We start from the raw sequence: 20,873 nt of genomic DNA on the forward strand, positions 1-20,873 counted from the left end.
CGCAGGGCCGCGCTTAGTAACCCGATGTTTACCGTGGTTACCAGCGTAAAAGTAAAAAAAAAACAAACAGTACATACTTATATTCCGGTGTCTGTCCTCCGGCGTCTCAGCTTCTTTGCACTGTGAGCGCCGGCCAGCCAGAAAGCGAGCACAGCATGACGTCTGACGTCACCGCTGTGCTTTCCGGCTCTGCTGCTTACACAGTGGAGAGAAGCTGAGACGCCGGAGGACAGACACCGGAATGTGAGTATGTACTGTTTGTTTTTTTTACGTTTACGCTGGTAACCAGGGTAAACATCGGGTTACTAAGCGCGGCCCTGCGCTTAGTAACCCGATGTTTACCCTGGTTACCCGGGGACCTCGGCATCGCTCCAGCGCCGTGATTGCAACGTGTGACCGCAGTCTACGACGCTGGAGCGATAATCATACGATCGCTGCGACGTCACGGATCGTGCCGTCGTAGCGATCAAAATGGCACTGTGTGACAGTACCCTAAGGGATTGAAAAGATTTCTGTACAAAGCTTATTAATGTTTCTACCGCGTGTGATGAATGTGGAGGTCAGAAGAGGCTCTTTGTACGTAAACCAAGACTCTGTGAGGACAATAGTCTAGGGTTAGTTGGTTGGGGAGGACCCTCCAAATTGGGCACGTTAGAAAACTGAGCCTTTAATCTGATGTTATGAAAGAATTTTTGTAAGTCCATATCTAAATCAAATGTATGGCATTTATAAGACGGACAAAAACTCAAACCCTTTTGGAGGACCGAATGCTCCATAACACTCAAGGTCCTTGAGGAAATGTTAATTACAAGATTGTCCGTACCTTGGATCGAGTGATCCGTCTATGATCCTGATCTCTTCTTCCTCACCTAACCTAAAGGACTCTTTAGTGAAAGCAGATATGGGCACAAAATCTAGTATACCGAAACAACGGTTCCTACAGAATCCAAGGAAAGGCACCTTTCCATGCTTGCATTGTGTACAGTACAACAATGTGCTCAAAGGTGATACATTTACACACCCCTTTTTCTGAGAAGCCATTCAATATTCGTGAATACTTTACCTGCGAATCATCATACGTAGTGCACCTAATCAAATGCCCTTGCGGCCTTCTCTATATAGGCGAAACATCCCAACCTATTCGTGACAGGATTTCTAAGCATAAATCCACTATAAGGTGTAAAAATCTTCTCCTTCCCATCCCTCACCATTTCATTTTGGCGGGCCACAATATAGCCCAACTAAAGGTACCGTCACACTCAGCAACTTTGCAAAGAGAACGACAACGATCCGTGAAGTTGCAACGTCCTGGATAGCGATCTCGTTGTGTTTGACACGCAGCAGTTATCTGGATCCCACTGTGCCATCGCTGGTCGGAGCTAGAAGTCCAGAACTTTATTTCGTCGCCAGGTCGGCGTGTATCGTCATGTTTGACATCAAAAGCAACGACGATAACAATGGATGTAATGGAGCTAACAACCAGCGAGAACGAGAAGTGAGTCGCCGTTACGTCACTGGATCGCTCCTGCATCGTTCTGGAGCTGCTGTGTTTGATGTCTCTACAGCGACCTAAACAGCGACGCTCCAGCGATCTAGTTTAGGTCGGATCATTGTCTATATCGCTGCAGCGTCCCTGAGTGTGACGGTACTTTAAGATTCCAGGTCATAAAGCATGTCCCACCCCCACGGCGAGGGGGCAACAGGGTCCTCCTCCTAAAAAAAGTGAGGCCTACTGGATTCATACCCTAGACACAATGAGCCCCAAGGATCTGAATAGGGAGTATGAATTGACGTCATTCTTGTAACATACAGACAGTAGTTCTTCATATAGGGAACGGCCATATGGGACTTTTATTAACATTGTATGTTTTGTGTCCACACAAGGCCACCATGTTACTATACACTGTGTTCCAAATTATTATGCAAATTACATTTTTCTCGGATTTTCCTAAATGGTCGGTGCAAATGACAGTCGGTCTAATAAAAGTCATCACCCGTTAGAGTATACATCGAATTTTATTGAATAAACCTCCCAAATATAACAGTGTAATCTCCAAAATGAATAAAAACTCAAAATGCACTGTTCCAAATTATTAGGCACAGTAGAATTTCTAAACATTTGATATGTTTTAAAGAACTGAAAATGCTCATTTGTGGAATTTGCAGCATTAGGAGGTCACATTCACTGAACAAAAAAGCTATATAACTCCAAAACATCCTAACAGGCCAAGTTACATGTTAACATAGGAGCCCTTCACTGATATCACCTTCACAATTCTTGCATCCATTGAACTTGTGAGTTTATGGAGAGTTTCTGCTTGTATTTCTTTGCATGAAGTCAGAATAGCCTCCCAGAGCTGCTGTTTTGATGTGAACTGCCTCCCACCCTCATAGATCTTTTGTTTGATGATACTCCAAAGGTTCTCTATAGGGTTGAGGTCAGGGGAAGATGGTGGCCACACCATGAGTTTATCTCCTTTTATGCCCATAGCAGCCAATTACTCAGAGGTATTCATTGTCATGCATGAAGATGATTTTGTTCCTGAAGGCACGTTTCTGCTTTTTAGACCATGGAAGAAAGTTGTCAGTCAGAAACTCTATTTACTTTGCTGAGGTCATTTTCACACCTTCAGGAACCTTAAAGGGCCCTACCAGCTGGTTCCCCCTGATTCCAGCCCAAAACATGACTCCTCCACCTCCTTGCTGACGTTGCAGCCTGTTGGGACATGGTGGCCATCCACCAACCATCCACTACTCCTTCCATCTGGACCGTCCAGAGTTGCTCGACACTCATCAGTAAACAAGATTGTTTGAAAATTAGTCTTCATGTATGTCTGGGCCCACTGCAACCGTTTCTGCTTGTGAACACTGTTTAGGAGTGGCCGAATAGTAGGTTTATGCACCACAGCAAGCCTTTGAAGGATCCTACACCTTGAGGTTCGAGGGACTCCAGACACACCAGCAGTTTCAAATAACTGTTTGCTGCTTTGTAATGGTATTTTGGCAGCTGCTCTCTTAATCCAATGAATTTGTCTGCCAGAAAACTTCCTCATTATGCCTTTATTTGCATGAACTCTCTCTGTGCTCTGTTTCAGTCACAAATCTCATCAGAGTATGATGATCACTCTTAAGTTTTCGTGAAATCTCTAATTTTTTCATACCTTGTCCAAGGCATTGCACTATTTAACCCTTTTCAGCAGCAGAGAGATCCTTTTTATTTCCCATATTGCTTGAAACCTGTGACCTGAATAATAATAAAGGAACATCATTTTTGAGTAGTTTTCCTTTAATTAGAATCACCTGGAAAAGTAATTATCACATGTGTTTAAAGGGAACCTGTCACCACGTTTTTGGAAGATGGGATAAAAATAGCATTAAATAGGGGCAGAGGTGGGCGTTACATTAGTGTGTGTGTTATGCGTTTATTACCCACCTAAGTTGCCGAAATAACTTTGCAAAGTCTCCGTTTTCGCCTGTCAATCAGGCTGGTCAGGTCGCATGGGCGTTGTCTTCCCCCAGATTTGGCGTAGTTTTCCGTTGGTGGCGTAGTGGTGTGCGCATGCCCAAAGTCCGGAATCCTCTTCCAGGGGATTTAAAATAGCGCGGTGTTCGTTATTGCATTGGTGATCGGTGGGCGCGGCCATCTTCCTTTGGCCGCGCGTGCGCAGAAGCGGTGCTCTGCTGGCCGCGGCTTCAGGAAAATGGCCGCCGCGATATCCATCTGCGCACGCGCGGCATCCCGCGGCCATTTTCCTGAAGCCGCGGCCAGCAGAGCGCCGCTTCTGCGCACGCGCGGCCAAAGGAAGATGGCCGCGCCCACCGATCACCAATGCAATAACGAACACCGCGCTATTTTAAATCCCCTGGAAGAGGATTCCGGACTTTGGGCATGCGCACACCACTACGCCACCAACGGAAAACTACGCCAAATCTGGGTGAAGACACCACGCCCATGTGACCTGACCAGCCTGATTGACAGGCGAAAACGGAGACTTTGCAAAGTTATTTCGGCAACTTAGGTGGGTAATAAACGCATAACACACACACTAATGTAATGCCCACCTCTGCCCCTATTTAACGCTATTTTTATCCCATCTTCCAAAAACGTGGTGACAGGTTCCCTTTAAGATTGATTTCAGTGATTCATTGAGCCCTGAGACACAATACCATCCACGAGTTTATTTGAAAAATAAAACAATTAAATCTTTAAGACACTTAAATCCAATTTGCATAATAATTTGGAACACAGTGTATGTATAACTTCCTTTTATCACAGGTTAGGTCCTCATGGTGTGGGTATACTTCTGTGGTTTATGACATCTTATATGTGATGCTCCCACATACATTATATGATGATGTAAGCCCTAAAGTACATGTGATATACTAATATATGTTTTTCTATTATAGAGTCGTCTATAACATTGTCTGTGGATCTGGATATCTATAAATAAACAATTATCCAGAAAGCGCTGCACAAGTGCCTGAAAATAAATAGCAGCAAATATAAGGAAGAAAACCACCCAATTCATCTGCTAAAATAAACAATATAAAAATATGTAAAAATATTTGCGCTAAAATCCTAATAAAAACATGGATATGAGCATACCACTGTATTAAACTTTCACAGATGGTGACATAGGTGCAAGGATATAATACCTGAATCTAGTAGACTGTGTGTGAATAGTCTCCCCTGTGTCCTGGAAAGGTCCTTCAGATAGCGTTCATTCAATTACTGTGTCCTAATTCAGTCAGATGCTGGAGGGCAATAAGCAGTAAAATGCTAAGCAACAAAAGAACTATAGTCTAGGTGGAGCTGTCCCGGCCGGTGACAGGCGTACCTCCCAGAGAGAAAAGAAAAATCTGCCGTGCACTGACAGAAAAGGCTCCGTCCTAAGTCCTAAGTCCTCCGTCCTCCGTCGGCAAGGCGCAGCCTGGCTGCAGGACCTAGCGTGACATCACTGACACGTGATAGATCACGTGACCGCTACAGGGCGCACACCGAACCACACTTCTCCTACGCGTTTCGGAATCTCTGATTCCTTCTTCAGGCCTTGCCGGCTCTATCTTAGGATGGAGCCTCTTCTGTCAGTGCACGGCAGATTTTTCTTTTCTCTCTGGGAGGTACGCCTGTCACCGGCCGGGACGGCTCCACCTAGACTATAGTTATTTTGTTGCTTAGCATTTTACTGCTTATTGCCCTCCGGCATCTGACTGAATTAGGACACAGTAATTGAATGGACGCTATCTGAAGGACCTTTCCAGGATCTGGATATCTGTTGTGAATATTACCACCACTCTTCACTAGTGACGTAACGATCACTGCGTTATATCCTTATCTGTTATGATCCCAGTGGCTTAGGATCACAAATCTAACCAGCTAAGTCAGAGACAATAGGACGAGCTCTGGGGATGTGGTAACTGGACTGACCGCAAAGCTGATCCTAACCAAACACACTAAAGGTAGCCGTGGAACGTTTCCTGAAATCCTAGACGTCTCTTCACGGCCTGAGAAACTGACTACCCCTAGAGATAAAGTAAGACCTCACTTGCCTCAGGGAAATAACCCCAAAGAAATAGAACAGCCCCCCACAAATAATAACGGTGAGTTAAGAGGAAAAGACAAACGCAGAGATGAAACAGGTTAAGCAAATGAGGCCCGCTAACACTAGATAGCAGAAAATAGCAAGGGATCTGTGCGGTCAGTAAAAAACCCTATACAAAAATATCCACGCAGAGAATGCAAGAACCCCCACACCAACTAACGATGTGGGGGGAGCAACTCAGCACCCCAGAGCTACCAGCAAGCAGAGAAATCACATATTAGCAAGCTGGACAAAACTCATAATATTCTAGGAACATATTGAACACAGATGAGCACGAATAAGCAAACAGAACTTAGCTTCTCTTGAAGAGACTGGTAACGGATGTAGACAGGAGCAAACAGAATAGCACTGAATACAACGACAGCAGGCATAGACTGAGATTCCAAGTGAGCTTAAATAGAAAACCAGCCCACAGATAACGAGACAGCCGATAACAGTCACAAACCTGCAGAAAGACAGCACTCACACAGTACCACTTGTGACCACAAGAGGGAGCCCAGAAATAGAGTTCACAACACCTATCCACACTTCAGCGTCCATAGGACTACCACTACACAGCTCTATCCTGGATGTATCACTCATATACCACTTCATTTTAATCCCATTCAGTCTCAGGATCCCGTTTCTCGGCCCATAATCGTCATGTGACTCCATGGACACACCCACAGCCGGCTTCCTACATCACCACTCCGGATTTCCACTTCTACCTGGGTTAGGAACGCAGTATCGTATCGCACATATCCCCGCTGCACCTCCAAAATACAGCTCAGTTCAGTACATAGTATAGTATTTTTTTTCCCATTTCCACCAGCCTAGCTATCTTATTGGCCACATCTCTTTATAGTCCCTCCCCTTCCCTTATATGGGCACGCTGACACTATATGGCCAGACAAGCGGTGGATGCCGAGTCGGAGAGCACTGCAGCTCCAGGTAACGGACTTATCTTTCCTTCAATATCCCTGGCCCCTTTTTTTCTTTCTTTTTTTCTATTATTATTAATTGTCATTTCTTATTGCCCCCTTATGATTCTTCCTATTTGCTCATAGCAGGTTTGCCTACAACAACCACGCTGAACTAGTTTTGATATATGTAAGTGGACTAGACTTGGCACCTACATATGTAGTCCACTTACTTCACTCTTATCTATATACAGGATCGTACAGTGAGTATAATTCCCATTACCTTCTGTTACAGAACCCCCCAGCACCAAGAATATGTTATGCAGTATATGTATGTATAATAGGTTCCATGTGAAATGCATCAGTCCACAGGCTGCGCCTCTGGGCAAGATATTCTCCTTCTGACCTCCCCCACCTTTGTAATTCCCACAGTAAATATCGGTAGGCTCCGGCCCCCTGTGGCTATTGTAATGTATGTCTGGTCTGCTGTTTTTCAATTGGCCTGCCCTCTGTATCTGTGTTATATATTCTGTGTGCTGTGAATAAAGTGTTGTTAGACTGGAAATACGTGGAGAAGCAGTGATATTTTATATGCGCCCATGTAATGAAGCCATTCCAGTCAGCGTCCTTCATTCAGACTCCAGCCAAGGCACAGTGGACCTCCTGAAACACGGGGTGGTACCTAAAGAGGTACTACAGCACAGTAGACCCCGTTATACTGGTGGCAGACAGCGGGATGTGAGACCCCGTCTACAGGAGGAAAGGAATGAATGGAAAACAACTACCAGAAGTTAAAGAGGACTACATTAAAAGATCTGGTGGAAGCGCGAGGGTGAATCGCCAGCAACAAAACAAAAGCGGATTTGATAGCAGCCATCATGGAACACGACATTGCAGTGCCCCCCAATGTGAACGTGGAGGAGACTGAATTCCAGAGGGAGGTAAAGTACAGACTGGCGTTCTATGGCCCAAACCCTGCAGTAGAGATCGTACGAGAGGTGATGGCTGATGTGCGTACTGATCTGAAGGAAAAGATGGCAGAGCAGACCAGGATAGAGCTAGCCAAGATGGAGATGGAAGAGCGGACCAAAGTGGAGCTGGCCAAGATGGAGATGGCAGAGGGGAGAGAGGACAGTCAGCGAGCAAGGGGAGCTCTGGCCTCCGCCCAGGTACCTTTAACAGTAAGCCACAAAAAGATCCAGTATAATGCCTTCCGACAGTTGGGGGAGGCAGAGGAAGACATTGATGGTTTCTGCAGGACTTTGAGTGGTAGTGTGCCCTTCATCAAGTGAAGCCGGAGGAACGCGTTCAGATTCTGGCCAGCAAGCTGACAGGCCGGGCAGCGGACGCCTATCGCACGGTATCTGATGAGGACTGTATGGACTATGAGCGGATCAAAGAAGTGATCTTGGCCCGGTATGTGCTGACACCAGAGGCATACCGCCAAAAGTTCCACGGACTTATAAATCGAGTAATCGATACCCACGCTGAATGGGCCTGTAAATTACGGCGGTCACTGCTACAGTGGGTACAAGGGAGCCAAGCAACCACTAAGGAGGACGTCCTCCAGCTCGTCTTGTTAGAACGATTCTTTAATGGACTATGCCCCGAGATACAGGAATGGCTTCGAGACAGGCGGCCAACAACTCTTGAGGAAGCCGCTCATCTGGCCGATGAACATCATGATGCCAGGAGGCCTCAGCTGTCCGGATCAAAGATGGTCACTAGGGGTCCGCCCATGGACCTGGAGGGCCCCAAACCACCGAAGATTGTAGGGGACCAGCTAGAAACCCGGCCTACCACAGTTCCCCTGGGGCGCGATGCCACACCTGCCGTCAGCTGGGCCACCTGCAAAGACAATGTCCCAGCCGGACTCAGCATACCCAGTGGCCAAAGGCGGGAACAGCTACCTTCAGCCGGGCCGCTGTACACTGCTACCAAGGTGAAGTTGACCCGACATTGGGGGCTACGACTAACCAAGGGGTGGAAGAGATGGAGGAAGTGCTGCATGAAGTGGACCCCGTGCAGGCAGCCCGGGCAGATAATCGACAACAGCATCGACAGGTTGTGTGGGTTAATGGGAAACGTATGCAGGGACTGAGATTCCGGTGCAACTTTGACCCTTGTGAAGCCTCATCTCGTCCGGGACCAAGAGAAGACGGACCGGACAGTGGCAGTCCATGTAGCAGGGGGAGCCATACATCGACTGCCCACTGCCCGGATTCACCTAAACTAGGGAGTCGGGGATGGCCTTGTTGAGGTCGGCTTGATGAAGGATTTGCCCACAGATGTCTTGCTGGGAAATGACTTGGGGCCCATGTTGTCTGCCTTCTCGGTTGCCCTTCTGGCTAAGACATATCCTGTGACCACCTGGAGACAAGCTCGAGCTGCGGAGGCGAAATCACACTCAGAGGAGGCCCAGGTAAGACATCCCAGCCCTACACGTATTCCCATAGCCAGGCACATTTCTTAGGCCACACCAGATGAATTTAGGAGGGAGTTACTTGAGGATCCTTCATTGGAGGGATATCGTGGGAAGGCACAAGAGGGGAGATTGATGCAAGGCCAAATTACGCCCCCTCCCCATTGTGGAGGAACCATTTAGCAGAGTAGTGGTCCATCTGATAGGGCCGTTAGTCAAACCCAGTCCGTCAGGGAAAATGTATATATTGACAGTGGTAGATTATGCCACACGGTATCCAGAGGCGTGTTGTGAATTCTATTTTTGGGCTCCCTCTAGTGGTCACAAGCGGTACTGTGTAGTGTTGTCTTTCTGCAGGTTGGCTGCATCAGCTGGTTCGTTATCCTTGGTTGGTTTCCTATTTAGCTCACCTGGAGACTCAGTTCCTTGCCTGCTATCAATGTATTCAGTGCTCTTCAGATTCCTTGTGTCTACCTTGCTCCCAGTCTCTCCAAGACAAGCTAAGTTTTTGTTTGATCATTTTTTGATTATCAGTGTTCATTATGTTTTTTTGTCCAGCTCGCTAAAATGTGATTTCCTCGCTTGCTGGTTGCTCTAGGGGACTGAGTTTCTCCCCCCACACCGTTAGTTGGTGTGGGGGTTCTTGAAATCTCAGAGTGGATATTTTGTAAGGGTTTTTTACTGACCGCATAGATTCTCTTTTCTATTTTCTGCTATCTAGTATTAGTGGGCCTCATTTGCTGAATCTGCTTTCACCCCTGTGTATGTGCCTTCCTCTTACCTCCCCGTTATTATCTGTTGGGGGCTTCTATATCTTTGGGGATTATTTCTCTGGAGGCAAGAGAGGTCTTTCTTTATCTCTAGGGGTAGTTAGTTCCTCAGGCTGGCTCGAGACGTCTAGGATTTTTAGGCACGTTCACCGGCTACTTCTAGTGTGTTTGGATAGTGTTGTGAATTTGGTTTCTGGGCTTCCCCGGTGGTCACTGGTGGTACTGAACTTGTGTGCTTCATCTCCTCTGTTCACCTGTTTTCATCAGGATGTGGGAGTTTTCTATTTAGCCTTGCTCCTCAGTCATTTCTATGCCGGCCAACAATGTAACCAGAAGCCTTTCTGTTCCATGTTCCTGCTCCTAGACTACTATCAGCTAAGTTGGACTTGTAGTCCTATGTTTGTTTTGCATTTTTGTTCCAGTTCTCTGTGATAGTATATTTCTGAGACTGGAAGCTCTTGTGAGCTGAAATTGCCACTCTTATGTCATGAGTTGATGTTAGAGTCTTAAAGTAATTTCAGGATGGTATTTTGAAAGGGTTTTCAGCTGACCGTGAAGTTCCCTTTTCTGTCTTCCTACTATCTAGTAAGCGGACCTCAATTTGCTAAACCTATCTTCATACTTCGTATGTCATTTTCCTCTGAAATCACCGACAATATATGTGAGGGCTACTGTCTGCCTTTTGGGGAAAATTTCTCTAGAGGTAAGCCAGGTCTGTATTTTCCTCTGCTAGGGTCAGTCAGTTCCCCGGCTGGCGCTGGGCGTCTAGGGATAAAACGTAGGCACGCTACCCGGCCACTGTTAGTTGTTGCGGTAGGTTTAGCTCACGGTCAGCTCGAGTTCCCATCTTCCAAGAGCTAGTCCTTTTGTATGCTTTACTACGTTCTCTTGCCATTGAGAACCATGACAGTTTGGCCGGCCAAGGGTTAAAATAATTGGCAGAAGAAAGGAGCGAAAAGTAGTCTGCAGAGAATTTTTTTTTTTTTTCTTCTTGAGTTTGCTCATTAGTTGATTCACTAGCATCTCTGCTTACTGCAGCCTTCGTCTCTCTCTCCTTCTAATCCTTGAATGGTTCTGATTTCACCTGATTAATATGGATCCTCAGAGTTTAGCTACAGGCTGGAATAATCTCGTTATGAAGGTTCAGAGTTTACAGGATTTTGTTATTCATGCTCCTATGTCTGAACCTAGAATTCCTTTACCTGAATTTTTCTCCGGGGATAGATCTCGCTTCCAGAATTTCAAACATAATTGTAAATTATTTTTGTCTCTGAGATCTCGCTCCGCTGGAGATCCTGCACAGCAGGTCAGGATTGTAATTTCCTTGCTCCGGGGCGACCCTCAGGATTGGGCATTTGCTTTGGCACCAGGGGATCCTGCGTTGCTCAATGTGGATGCGTTTTTCCTGGCTTTGGGGTTGCTTTATGAGGAACCTCATTTAGAGATTCAGGCTGAAAAAGCCTTGATGGCCCTGTCTCAAGGGCAAGATGAGGCTGAAATATACTGCCAAAAATTTCGTAAGTGGTCTGTGCTTACTCAGTGGAACGAGTGCGCCCTGGAGGCGAATTTCAGAGAGGGTCTCTCTGATGCCATTAAAGATGTTATGGTGGGGTTCCCTGTGCCTACAGGTCTGAATGAGTCCATGACAATGGCTATTCAGATTGATCGGCGTTTGCGGGAGCGCAAACCTGTGCACCATTTGGCGGTGTCTACTGAGAAGGCGCCAGAGATTATGCAATGTGATAGAATTCTGTCCAGAAGCGAACGACAGAATTTTAGGCGAAAAAATGGGTTATGCTTCTATTGTGGTGATTCAACTCATGTTATATCAGCATGCTCTAAACGTACTAAGAAGGTTGATAAGTCTGTTTCAATTGGCACTTTACAGTCTAAGTTTATTCTATCTGTGACCCTGATTTGCTCTTTATCGTCTATTACCGCGGACGCCTATGTCGACTCTGGCGCCGCTTTGAGTCTTATGGATTGGTCCTTTGCCAAACGCTGTGGGTATGATTTAGAGCCTCTGGAAGTTCCTATACCTCTGAAGGGTATTGACTCCACGCCATTGGCTAGTAATAAACCACAATACTGGACACAAGTAACTATGCGTATTAATCCGGATCACCAGGAGATTATTCGCTTCCTTGTGTTGTATAATCTACATGATGTGTTGGTGCTTGGATTGCCATGGCTGCAATCTCATAACCCAGTCCTCGACTGGAAAGCAATGTCTGTGTTAAGCTGGGGATGTCAGGGGACTCATGGGGACGTACCTTTGGTTTCCATTTCGTCATCTATTCCCTCTGAGATTCCGGAATTTTTATCTGATTATCGTGACGTTTTTGAGGAGCCTAAACTTGGTTCACTACCTCCGCATAGAGATTGCGATTGTACAATAGATCTGATTCCGGGCAGTAAGTTTCCTAAGGGTCGTTTATTTAATCTATCTGTGCCTGAACATGCTGCTATGCGGGAATATATTAAGGAGTCCTTGGAAAAGGGACATATTCGTCCTTCGTCATCTCCCTTAGGAGCCGGTTTTTTCTTTGTATCTAAAAAAGATGGCTCTTTGAGGCCGTGTATTGATTATCGGCTTTTGAATAAAATCACGGTTAAATATCAGTATCCTTTGCCACTGCTTACTGATTTGTTTGCTCGAATAAAGGGGGCCAAGTGGTTCTCTAAGATTGATCTTCGTGGGGCGTATAATTTAGTGCGAATTAAGCAGGGGGTTGAGTGGAAAACCGCATTTAATACGCCTGAGGGCCATTTTGAGTATTTAGTAATGCCTTTTGGTCTTTCAAATGCCCCTTCAGTCTTTCAGTCCTTTATGCATGACATTTTCCGTGAATATTTGGATAAATTTTTGATTGTGTATCTGGATGATATTTTGATTTTTTCGGATGACTGGGACTCTCATGTCCAACAGGTCAGGAGGGTTTTTCAGGTTTTGCGCTCTAATTCCTTGTGTGTAAAGGGTTCTAAGTGCGTTTTTGGGGTTCAAAAGATTTCGTTTTTGGGGTACATTTTTTCCCCCTCTTCCATTGAGATGGACCCTGTCAAGGTTCAGGCTATTTGTGATTGGACGCAATCCTCTTCTCTTAAGAGCCTTCAGAAGTTTTTGGGCTTTGCTAATTTTTATCGTCGATTTATAACTGGTTTTTCTGATGTTGCTAAACCGTTGACTGATTTGACTAAGAAGGGTGCTGATGTTGCTGATTGGTCCCCTGCTGCTGTGGAGGCCTTTCGGGAGCTTAAGCGCCGCTTTTCTTCTGCCCCTGTATTGCGTCAGCCTGATGTTACTCTTCCTTTTCAGGTTGAGGTCGACGCTTCAGAAATCGGAGCTGGGGCGGTTTTGTCGCAGAAAAGTTCCGACTGCTCCGTGATGAGACCTTGTGCGTTCTTTTCTCGTAAATTTTCGCCCGCTGAGCGAAATTATGATATTGGTAATCGGGAGCTCTTGGCTGTGAAGTGGGCTTTTGAGGAGTGGCGTCATTGGCTTGAGGGGGCTAGACATCAGGTGGTGGTATTGACCGACCACAAGAATTTGATTTATCTTGAGTCTGCCAGGCGCCTGAATCCTAGACAGGCGCGCTGGTCGTTATTTTTCGCTCGGTTTAATTTTGTGGTTTCTTACTTACCGGGTTCTAAAAATGTGAAGGCGGATGCCCTTTCTAGGAGTTTTGAGCCTGATTCCCCTGGTAATTCTGAACCTACAGGTATCCTTAAGGATGGAGTGATATTATCTGCTGTTTCCCCAGACTTGCGACGGGTCTTGCAGGAGTTTCAGGCGGATAGACCTGATCGTTGCCCGCCTGGTAGAATGTTTGTTCCTGATGATTGGACCAGTAGAGTCATCTCGGAGGTCCATTCTTCTGCGTTAGCAGGTCATCCTGGAATCTTTGGTACCAGGGATTTGGTGGCTAGGTCCTTCTGGTGGCCTTCCCTGTCGCGAGATGTGCGAGGTTTTGTGCAGTCTTGTGATGTTTGTGCTCGGGCCAAGCCTTGTTGTTCTCGGGCTAGTGGATTGTTGTTATCCTTGCCTATTCCGAAGAGGCCTTGGACTCACATCTCCATGGATTTTATTTCTGATCTCCCTGTTTCTCAGAAGATGTCTGTCATCTGGGTGGTGTGTGACCATTGTCATTGTCCATTTGGTTCCCTTGCCTAAATTGCCTTCCTCATCCGAGCTGGTTCCTCTGTTTTTTCAAAATGTGGTTTGCTTGCATGGTATTCCGGAGAATATCGTTTCTGACAGGGGAACCCAATTCGTGTCTAGATTTTGGCGAGCGTTCTGTGCTAGGATGGGCATTGATTTGTCTTTTTCGTCTGCTTTCCATCCTCAGACGAATGGCCAGACCGAGCGAACTAATCAGACCTTGGAGACTTATTTGAGGTGTTTTGTGTCGGCGGATCAGGATGATTGGGTTGCCTTTTTGCCCTTGGCGGAGTTTGCCCTCAATAATCGGGCTAGTTCTGCCACCTTGGTTTCTCCGTTCTTCTGTAATTTGGGGTTTCATCCTCGTTTCTCTTCCGGTCAGGTGGAGTCTTCGGATTGTCCTGGAGTGGATGCTGTGGTGGAGAGGTTGCATCAGATTTGGGGGCATGTGGTGGACAATTTGAAGTTGTCCCAGGAGAAGACTCAGCATTTTGCCAACCGCCGTCGTCGTGTTGGTCCTCGTCTTTGTGTTGGGGACTTGGTGTGGTTGTCTTCTCGTTTTGTCCCTTTGAAGGTTTCTTCTCCTAAGTTTAAGCCTCGGTTCATCGGCCCGTACAAGATATTGGAGATTCTTAACCCTGTATCCTTTCGTTTGGACCTCCCTGCATCTTTTTCTATTCATAATGTCTTCCATCGGTCATTGTTGCGCAGGTATGAGGTACCGGTTGTGCCTTCCGTTGAGCCTCCTGCTCCGGTGTTGGTTGAGGGTGAGTTGGAGTACGTTGTCGAGAAGATCTTGGACTCCCGTGTTTCCAGACGGAGACTTCAGTATCTGGTCAAGTGGAAGGGCTACGGCCAGGAGGATAATTCTTGGGTGACAGCCTCTGATGTTCATGCCTCCGATTTGGTCCGTGCCTTTCATAGGGCTCATCCTGATCGCCCTGGTGGTTCTGGTGAGGGTTCGGTGCCCCCTCCTTGAGGGGGGGGTACTGTTGTGAATTTGGTTTCTGGGCTCCCCCGGTGGTCACTGGTGGTACTGAACTTGTGTGCTTCATCTCCTCTGTTCACCTGTTTTCATCAGGATGTGGGAGTTTTCTATTTAGCCTTGCTCCTCAGTCATTTCTATGCCGGCCAACAATGTAACCAGAAGCCTTTCTGTTCCATGTTCCTGCTCCTTGACTACTATCAGCTAAGTTGGACTTGTAGTCCTATGTTTGTTTTGCATTTTTGTTCCAGTTCTCTGTGATAGTATATTTCTGAGACTGGAAGCTCTTGTGAGCTGAAATTGCCACTCTTATGTCATGAGTTGATGTTAGAGTCTTAAAGTAATTTCAGGATGGTATTTTGAAAGGGTTTTCAGCTGACCGTGAAGTTCCCTTTTCTGTCTTCCTACTATCTAGTAAGCGGACCTCAATTTGCTAAACCTATCTTCATACTTCGTATGTCATTTTCCTCTGAAATCACCGACAATATATGTGGGGGCTACTGTCTGCCTTTTCGGGAAAATTTCTCTAGAGGTAAGCCAGGTCTGTATTTTCCTCTGCTAGGGTCAGTCAGTTCTCCGGCTGGCGCTGGGCGTCTAGGGATAAAACGTAGGCACGCTACCCGGCCACTGTTAGTTGTTGCGGTAGGTTTAGCTCACAGTCAGCTCGAGTTCCCATCTTCCAAGAGCTAGTCCTTTTGTATGCTTTACTACGTTCTCTTGCCATTGAGAACCATGACAGGATAGGTTCAGATTTTCGGTCAGTCCAGTTTGCCACCTCCCTAGAGCTTGTCCTAGGTTTGTTACTTAGCTGGAGTAATTTGTGATCCTCAATCACTAAGGATCCTAACAGAGGCGGTTTCGTTACCTAACATACTGGCAGAGACGGTGGCGGCTGCCCTGCTCCAGGTTTTCTCACGGGTTGGATTTCCCCGGAAGATTATCTCGGACCAGGGTACCCAGTTTACAGCAGAGGTGACCAACTAACTGTGGAAGCTGTGTGGCGTAAAGTCCATTAGAAGTGCCCCGTACCATCTGCAAACCAATGGGTTGTGTGAATGCTTTATCGGGACGTTAAAACAACTTATTGGGACTTTTACCAGGACCTACAGGGACTAGGAGAAATTCTTGCCTCACCTCCTGTTTGCCTATCGGGAGGTGCCCCAAGAATCCATGGGGTTCTCCCCGTTTGAACTGGTAGACGGGTAAGGGAACCCCTAGACTTAGTGCTAGAACACTGGGAAGGGGAGGGCATCATAGAGGGGATACCTATTGTACCCTATGTGCTGGAATTCCGGGACCGCCTACAGGAGCTGACCCAGGCTGTACGTGGGAACATGCAGGAGGCTCAGCAGCGCCAGCACGTATGGTACGATCGGAGGGCCAGAGAGCGCACCTTGGAAATAGGACAGAAGGTCCTGGTGTTAGAGCCCACTAGGCAGAACAATTTCCAAGCTGCATGGCAGGGGCCCTACCAGGTAGTGGGGAAAATAGCCAACACAACCTATAATGTCGCCGATTGTGACGACCCGAGGGTTATCCGCATGTTCCACGTGAATATGCTGAAGCCCTACCAGGAGCACCCTGAAGAGGTAGTGGCCATCTGTGCACCTGAAGCAGAGGATTTAGCTGGACTTCCCTTGCCTGATGTTTTAGGGGAAAGGACTCAGTCTAACACATGGGACCAGGTACACTTGGGTGAAGACCTAGGTCCACAGGAGAGACAGCAGGCGGAGGCATTGTTGAGGCAGCGACAAAGGATGTTTTCAGGGAGATCAGGGTGCACTCGCCTAGGAACAACACAAGGTTGAGACCCAGGATCAGACCCCCCTGCGACAACCCCCCTTTCGCGTCCCTGAGTCTGTATGAGAAGGGATGCAACAAGAGATACAAGAGATGTTGCGTTTAGGGGTCATTGAAGAGTCAGATAGTCCCTGGGCATCCCCCGTAGTGTTAGTGCCCAAGAAGGATGGGACTACACGGTTTTGTGTAGACTATCGTAAGCTCAATGAGAAAACAGTGACAGATGCGTATCCCATGCCGCGTGTGGATGAGTTGTTAGACCGGCTGGCAGGGGCAAAGTATTTGACCACCATCGATCTATGCAAAGGCTACTGGCAGATTCCCCTTAGTCCTGACGCTATTCCCAAGTCGGCATTTGTCACCCCGTTCAGCTTATTCCAGTTTCGAGTTATGCCATTCGGGATGAAGACTGCCCCAGCGACCTTCCAGAGGCTGGCTGACCGGCTTCTGGATGGTCTCCAGGACTATGCTTGTGCCTACCTGGACGACATCGCCATCTACAGCGCGACATGGGAAGAGCATCTAAATCACATAGAGACAGTATTGGACAGGATCCACAAGGCCAGAATCACCCTGAACCCAAACAAGTGTCACGTGGGCAAAGCAGAGGTCCAGTATTTAGGGCATTGGGTGGGAAGTGGGAAACAGAGACCAGAACCAGCCAAGATTGAGGCCATAGCCAAATGGCCCACCCCACGCACTAAAACCCAGGTCATGGTGTTTCTAAGGACAGCGGGGTATTACAGGAAATTCGTTCCCAATTACAGCAGCGTAGCCAAGCCCCTCAATGATCTGACCCATAAGAACCAACCCCACCAGGTAACCTGGACCCCAGAGTGTGAGGAAGCCTTCCGCCAGCTAAAGGACGCCCTCACCAATACCCCTGTATTGGCCGCACCCAATCCAACTAAACGTGTCCTTGTTCACACGTAAGCTTCTATGTTTGGATTGGGGGCAGTACTAAGCCAAGTTGGGCCGGACGGCCAAGAACACCCGGTAGCTTACCTGAGTCGGAAACTACTGCCCCGTGAAGTGAGCTATGTGGCCATCGAGGAGTGCCTGGCAATAGTATGGGCACTCAAAAAGTTACAACCATATTTGTATGGACGACAGTTTTCCCTCCTAACGGACCATAATCCCCTAGTTTGGCTTAATCGGGTCTCCGGAGACAACGCCAGATTACTGTGGTGGAGTTTAGCCCTACAACCTCTGGAATTCACCATCCACTACAGACCCGGCAAACAAAACGGTAAAGCCGATGGACTAAGTCGACAAACGGAACTTGTACTAACCCCATAAACTTCGGTCATCCCCAAACCGATCCGTTAAGGATCAGACTGTGTATGCCGATCGCGTCACTGAAAAGGGGAGCCGTGTTACAGAACCCCCAGCACCAAAAATATGTTATGCAGTATATGTATGTATAATAGGTTCCATGTGAAATGCATCAGTCCACAGGCTGCACCTCTGGACAAGATATTCTCCTTCTGACCTCCCCCACCTTTGTAATTCCCACAGTAAATATCGGCAGGCTCTGGCCCCCTGCGGCTATTGTAATGTATGTCTGGTCTACTGTTTTTCTATTGGCCTGCCCTCTGTATCTGTGTCATATATTCTGTGTGCTGTCAATAAAGTGTTGTTAGACTGGAAATACGTGGAGAAGCAGTGATATTTTATATGCGCCCATGTAATGAAGCCATTCCAGTCAGCGTCCTTCATTCAGACTCCAGCCAAGGCAGAGTGGACCTCCTGAAACACGAGGTGGTACCTAAAGAGGTACTACAGCACAGTAGACCCCGTTACACCGGCTTTATTTAATAACCTCCTGGTATGTCCCTTTTTGACCTATTCGGGCACTTCTTCACTTTTTCTTTATAGATTCAATAATAGAGATTGGAATTGGTATTGTGCTTGATTCCTAGCTCTGCCAATATATTGTTATGTGATATTATGACCTTATAGCTATAACAACCATGATGAATTAATTTTGATATATGATCGTACAGCGAGTATAATTCCCGTTACCGGCTTTATTTAATAACCTCCTGTTATTAAATAACATCAGTTGATGAAGGTCACAACTGACCGAAACGTTTTCCTGTATTAACTACAATAAATTTTTCCTGCTGCATCCTACCTAAAGTTGAGTGCTAGGTCTTTTACTATTTGTCTATATGGTTTGGGAACCTGTCCTTAGCACCCCTGCTATAGTAGTGCTCATGGTTAAACTTTCAACAATTAAACACAAGCATGTGACACATTCACACTCCAGGCCGCCAGGGGGAGCTTTTGATCCTATTTACTAGGTGACTCCCCATAGATATGGTAGTTTTGGAGGGAAAGGTCAGAACAGTTCTTGCCAGGAAACACACTGGAGCAGTTTGAGGCAGAAGAGGGTTTACGGAGCTGTGTAGCCACAGTGCTGCAGCTCCTGGAAAGAGACTTACAGAAAGCAGAATATATTGCAGTGAGCGTGTAGGAGGGCAAAGCACAGGAGAGGATTCCAGTGGGAGACCAGCCACGAGCAGGCTGCCTCCTTCTGAGGCGCAGAGAACGGTAGCCGGAACACCGAGGTTGTAAGGGCCTCTATGACTTACATCAGAGACCGGCAGAACAGCTGAACTTCAAGGTACCTGTCCGCCTTAATACCCAGGAGGCACGGTGACATCTTTAGAGCCCGGGGCATGCTAGAGTCCCTATAAACAGACTCAAGTCACCAGTCATACGGGTTATGCCCTATCCTTTACGGGGGACAGAGAGAGAGAACATCTGTGATGACCTTATCTGAAGCCATAGGCAGTAAGGGACTACAACACCACGGCACTAGAGGAAGGCTTTGACTTCCACCTGGATAAGGTGACCCCTAACTTGCCTCCAAGCCGGCCGGACCCTGCCTGCCCTGTGATCTGGTGCCCTGGACTGTGGCAGCCTGAAGTCTTCAGTAAACAAGGTAAAGAGACTGCAAACCTGTGTCCTCGTTCCATTCACCATCTTCCATCTACACACCGGGAGCCCTGGGGATATACTTCACCTGTGGGAAGTTATACCATCTGGCTGCCGTAACATCAGCCCAGAGGACCCCGTAAAGCAGCGTCGGTCCCCACTGACCGATTACCACAGGTGTCATCACGAACATAAACTTTATTCCCTTTAAAGACCTTTCCCTTTTACATGGGTGCCCAGGGCCACGGACCGGGTCGCCACCGTGACATCCCCCTGTGAAACACCAGACCCCATACTGAGTACTAGGGTTGAGCTACTTTCATTTTTTTAAGATCGAGTCGGGTTTTGTGAAACCCGACTTTGTCCATAGTCGAGTCGAGTGAAGTCGGCCGATTATCGCGAAAAGTCGGGGATCGACCGAAACATGAAACCCAATGCAAGTCAATGGGGAAGCATAGTCGGCAGTGAGTGAAGGCCAGGAAAACACCTACAGTGCCCATTTTAATGCCAAAAACATCCATTCTTGTTTCTGAACCTTGTCAATCTTAATTAACTTTACAATAATAGTTGGGCATTGGAAATTGGGGGTCATTTGGCAAAAGTTGTGGGGGGTAGGGCTGGTTCAAGGTTTTAGTGGGCCCAGGAAACGTGGACTACGTCACGGCGGTGGAGCAGTGAGAGGTAAGTATTTCAACTTTGCAAGTGCTGTGATCCTGAGCAAGCAGGGAGGCCCACTTGTTCGCACTGGCACTGGCACAGGGCCCCTCAAAGTACGGCGGTGTGTTTGCACGGCGGGGGCGCCTCCCACCGGCAGCGACACTTTTGCGTACTCTGAGGGGCCCTGTGCCAGTGATGTCGCCAACGAGTATGCCCCACTACCTGTTGAAGAAACCTGCACTTTCATCTGCACCTTCCTCTTTGTCCCCGTGTAAGGTTTTATAGTATGCGGGAAGGGGAACCAGACTTTCAGCAGGGTCAAATTCTGGCTGTGTAGCGTGCAAGGGGAATGTAGTGGTCTAGGTCAAAGTACCACAAGACTCATCTAGCACCGGCTGGGCAATGGGCAGGATGAGGAGGAAACACTGATATAAGCCCAAATAATAAAGTGGGTAAAATGCAGTTCAAAATTGGTAACAGGACTAACCAGGTGGCATTGCTTAGTTCAGTGGAGTAGAAAACCCAGGAGCGGCAGACAGACACCATTAGTAGGGCCGAACCACACTAGTAGGCCCTATGCAGTTTAATATTACAAATGAAGGCCGAAAGCCTAAAGATTAAAGGTCAGGAAAATA

Source organism: Ranitomeya variabilis, chromosome 3 (assembly GCF_051348905.1).
Source record: "Ranitomeya variabilis isolate aRanVar5 chromosome 3, aRanVar5.hap1, whole genome shotgun sequence".
In the NCBI taxonomy this organism is placed as follows: Eukaryota; Metazoa; Chordata; class Amphibia; order Anura; family Dendrobatidae; genus Ranitomeya; species Ranitomeya variabilis.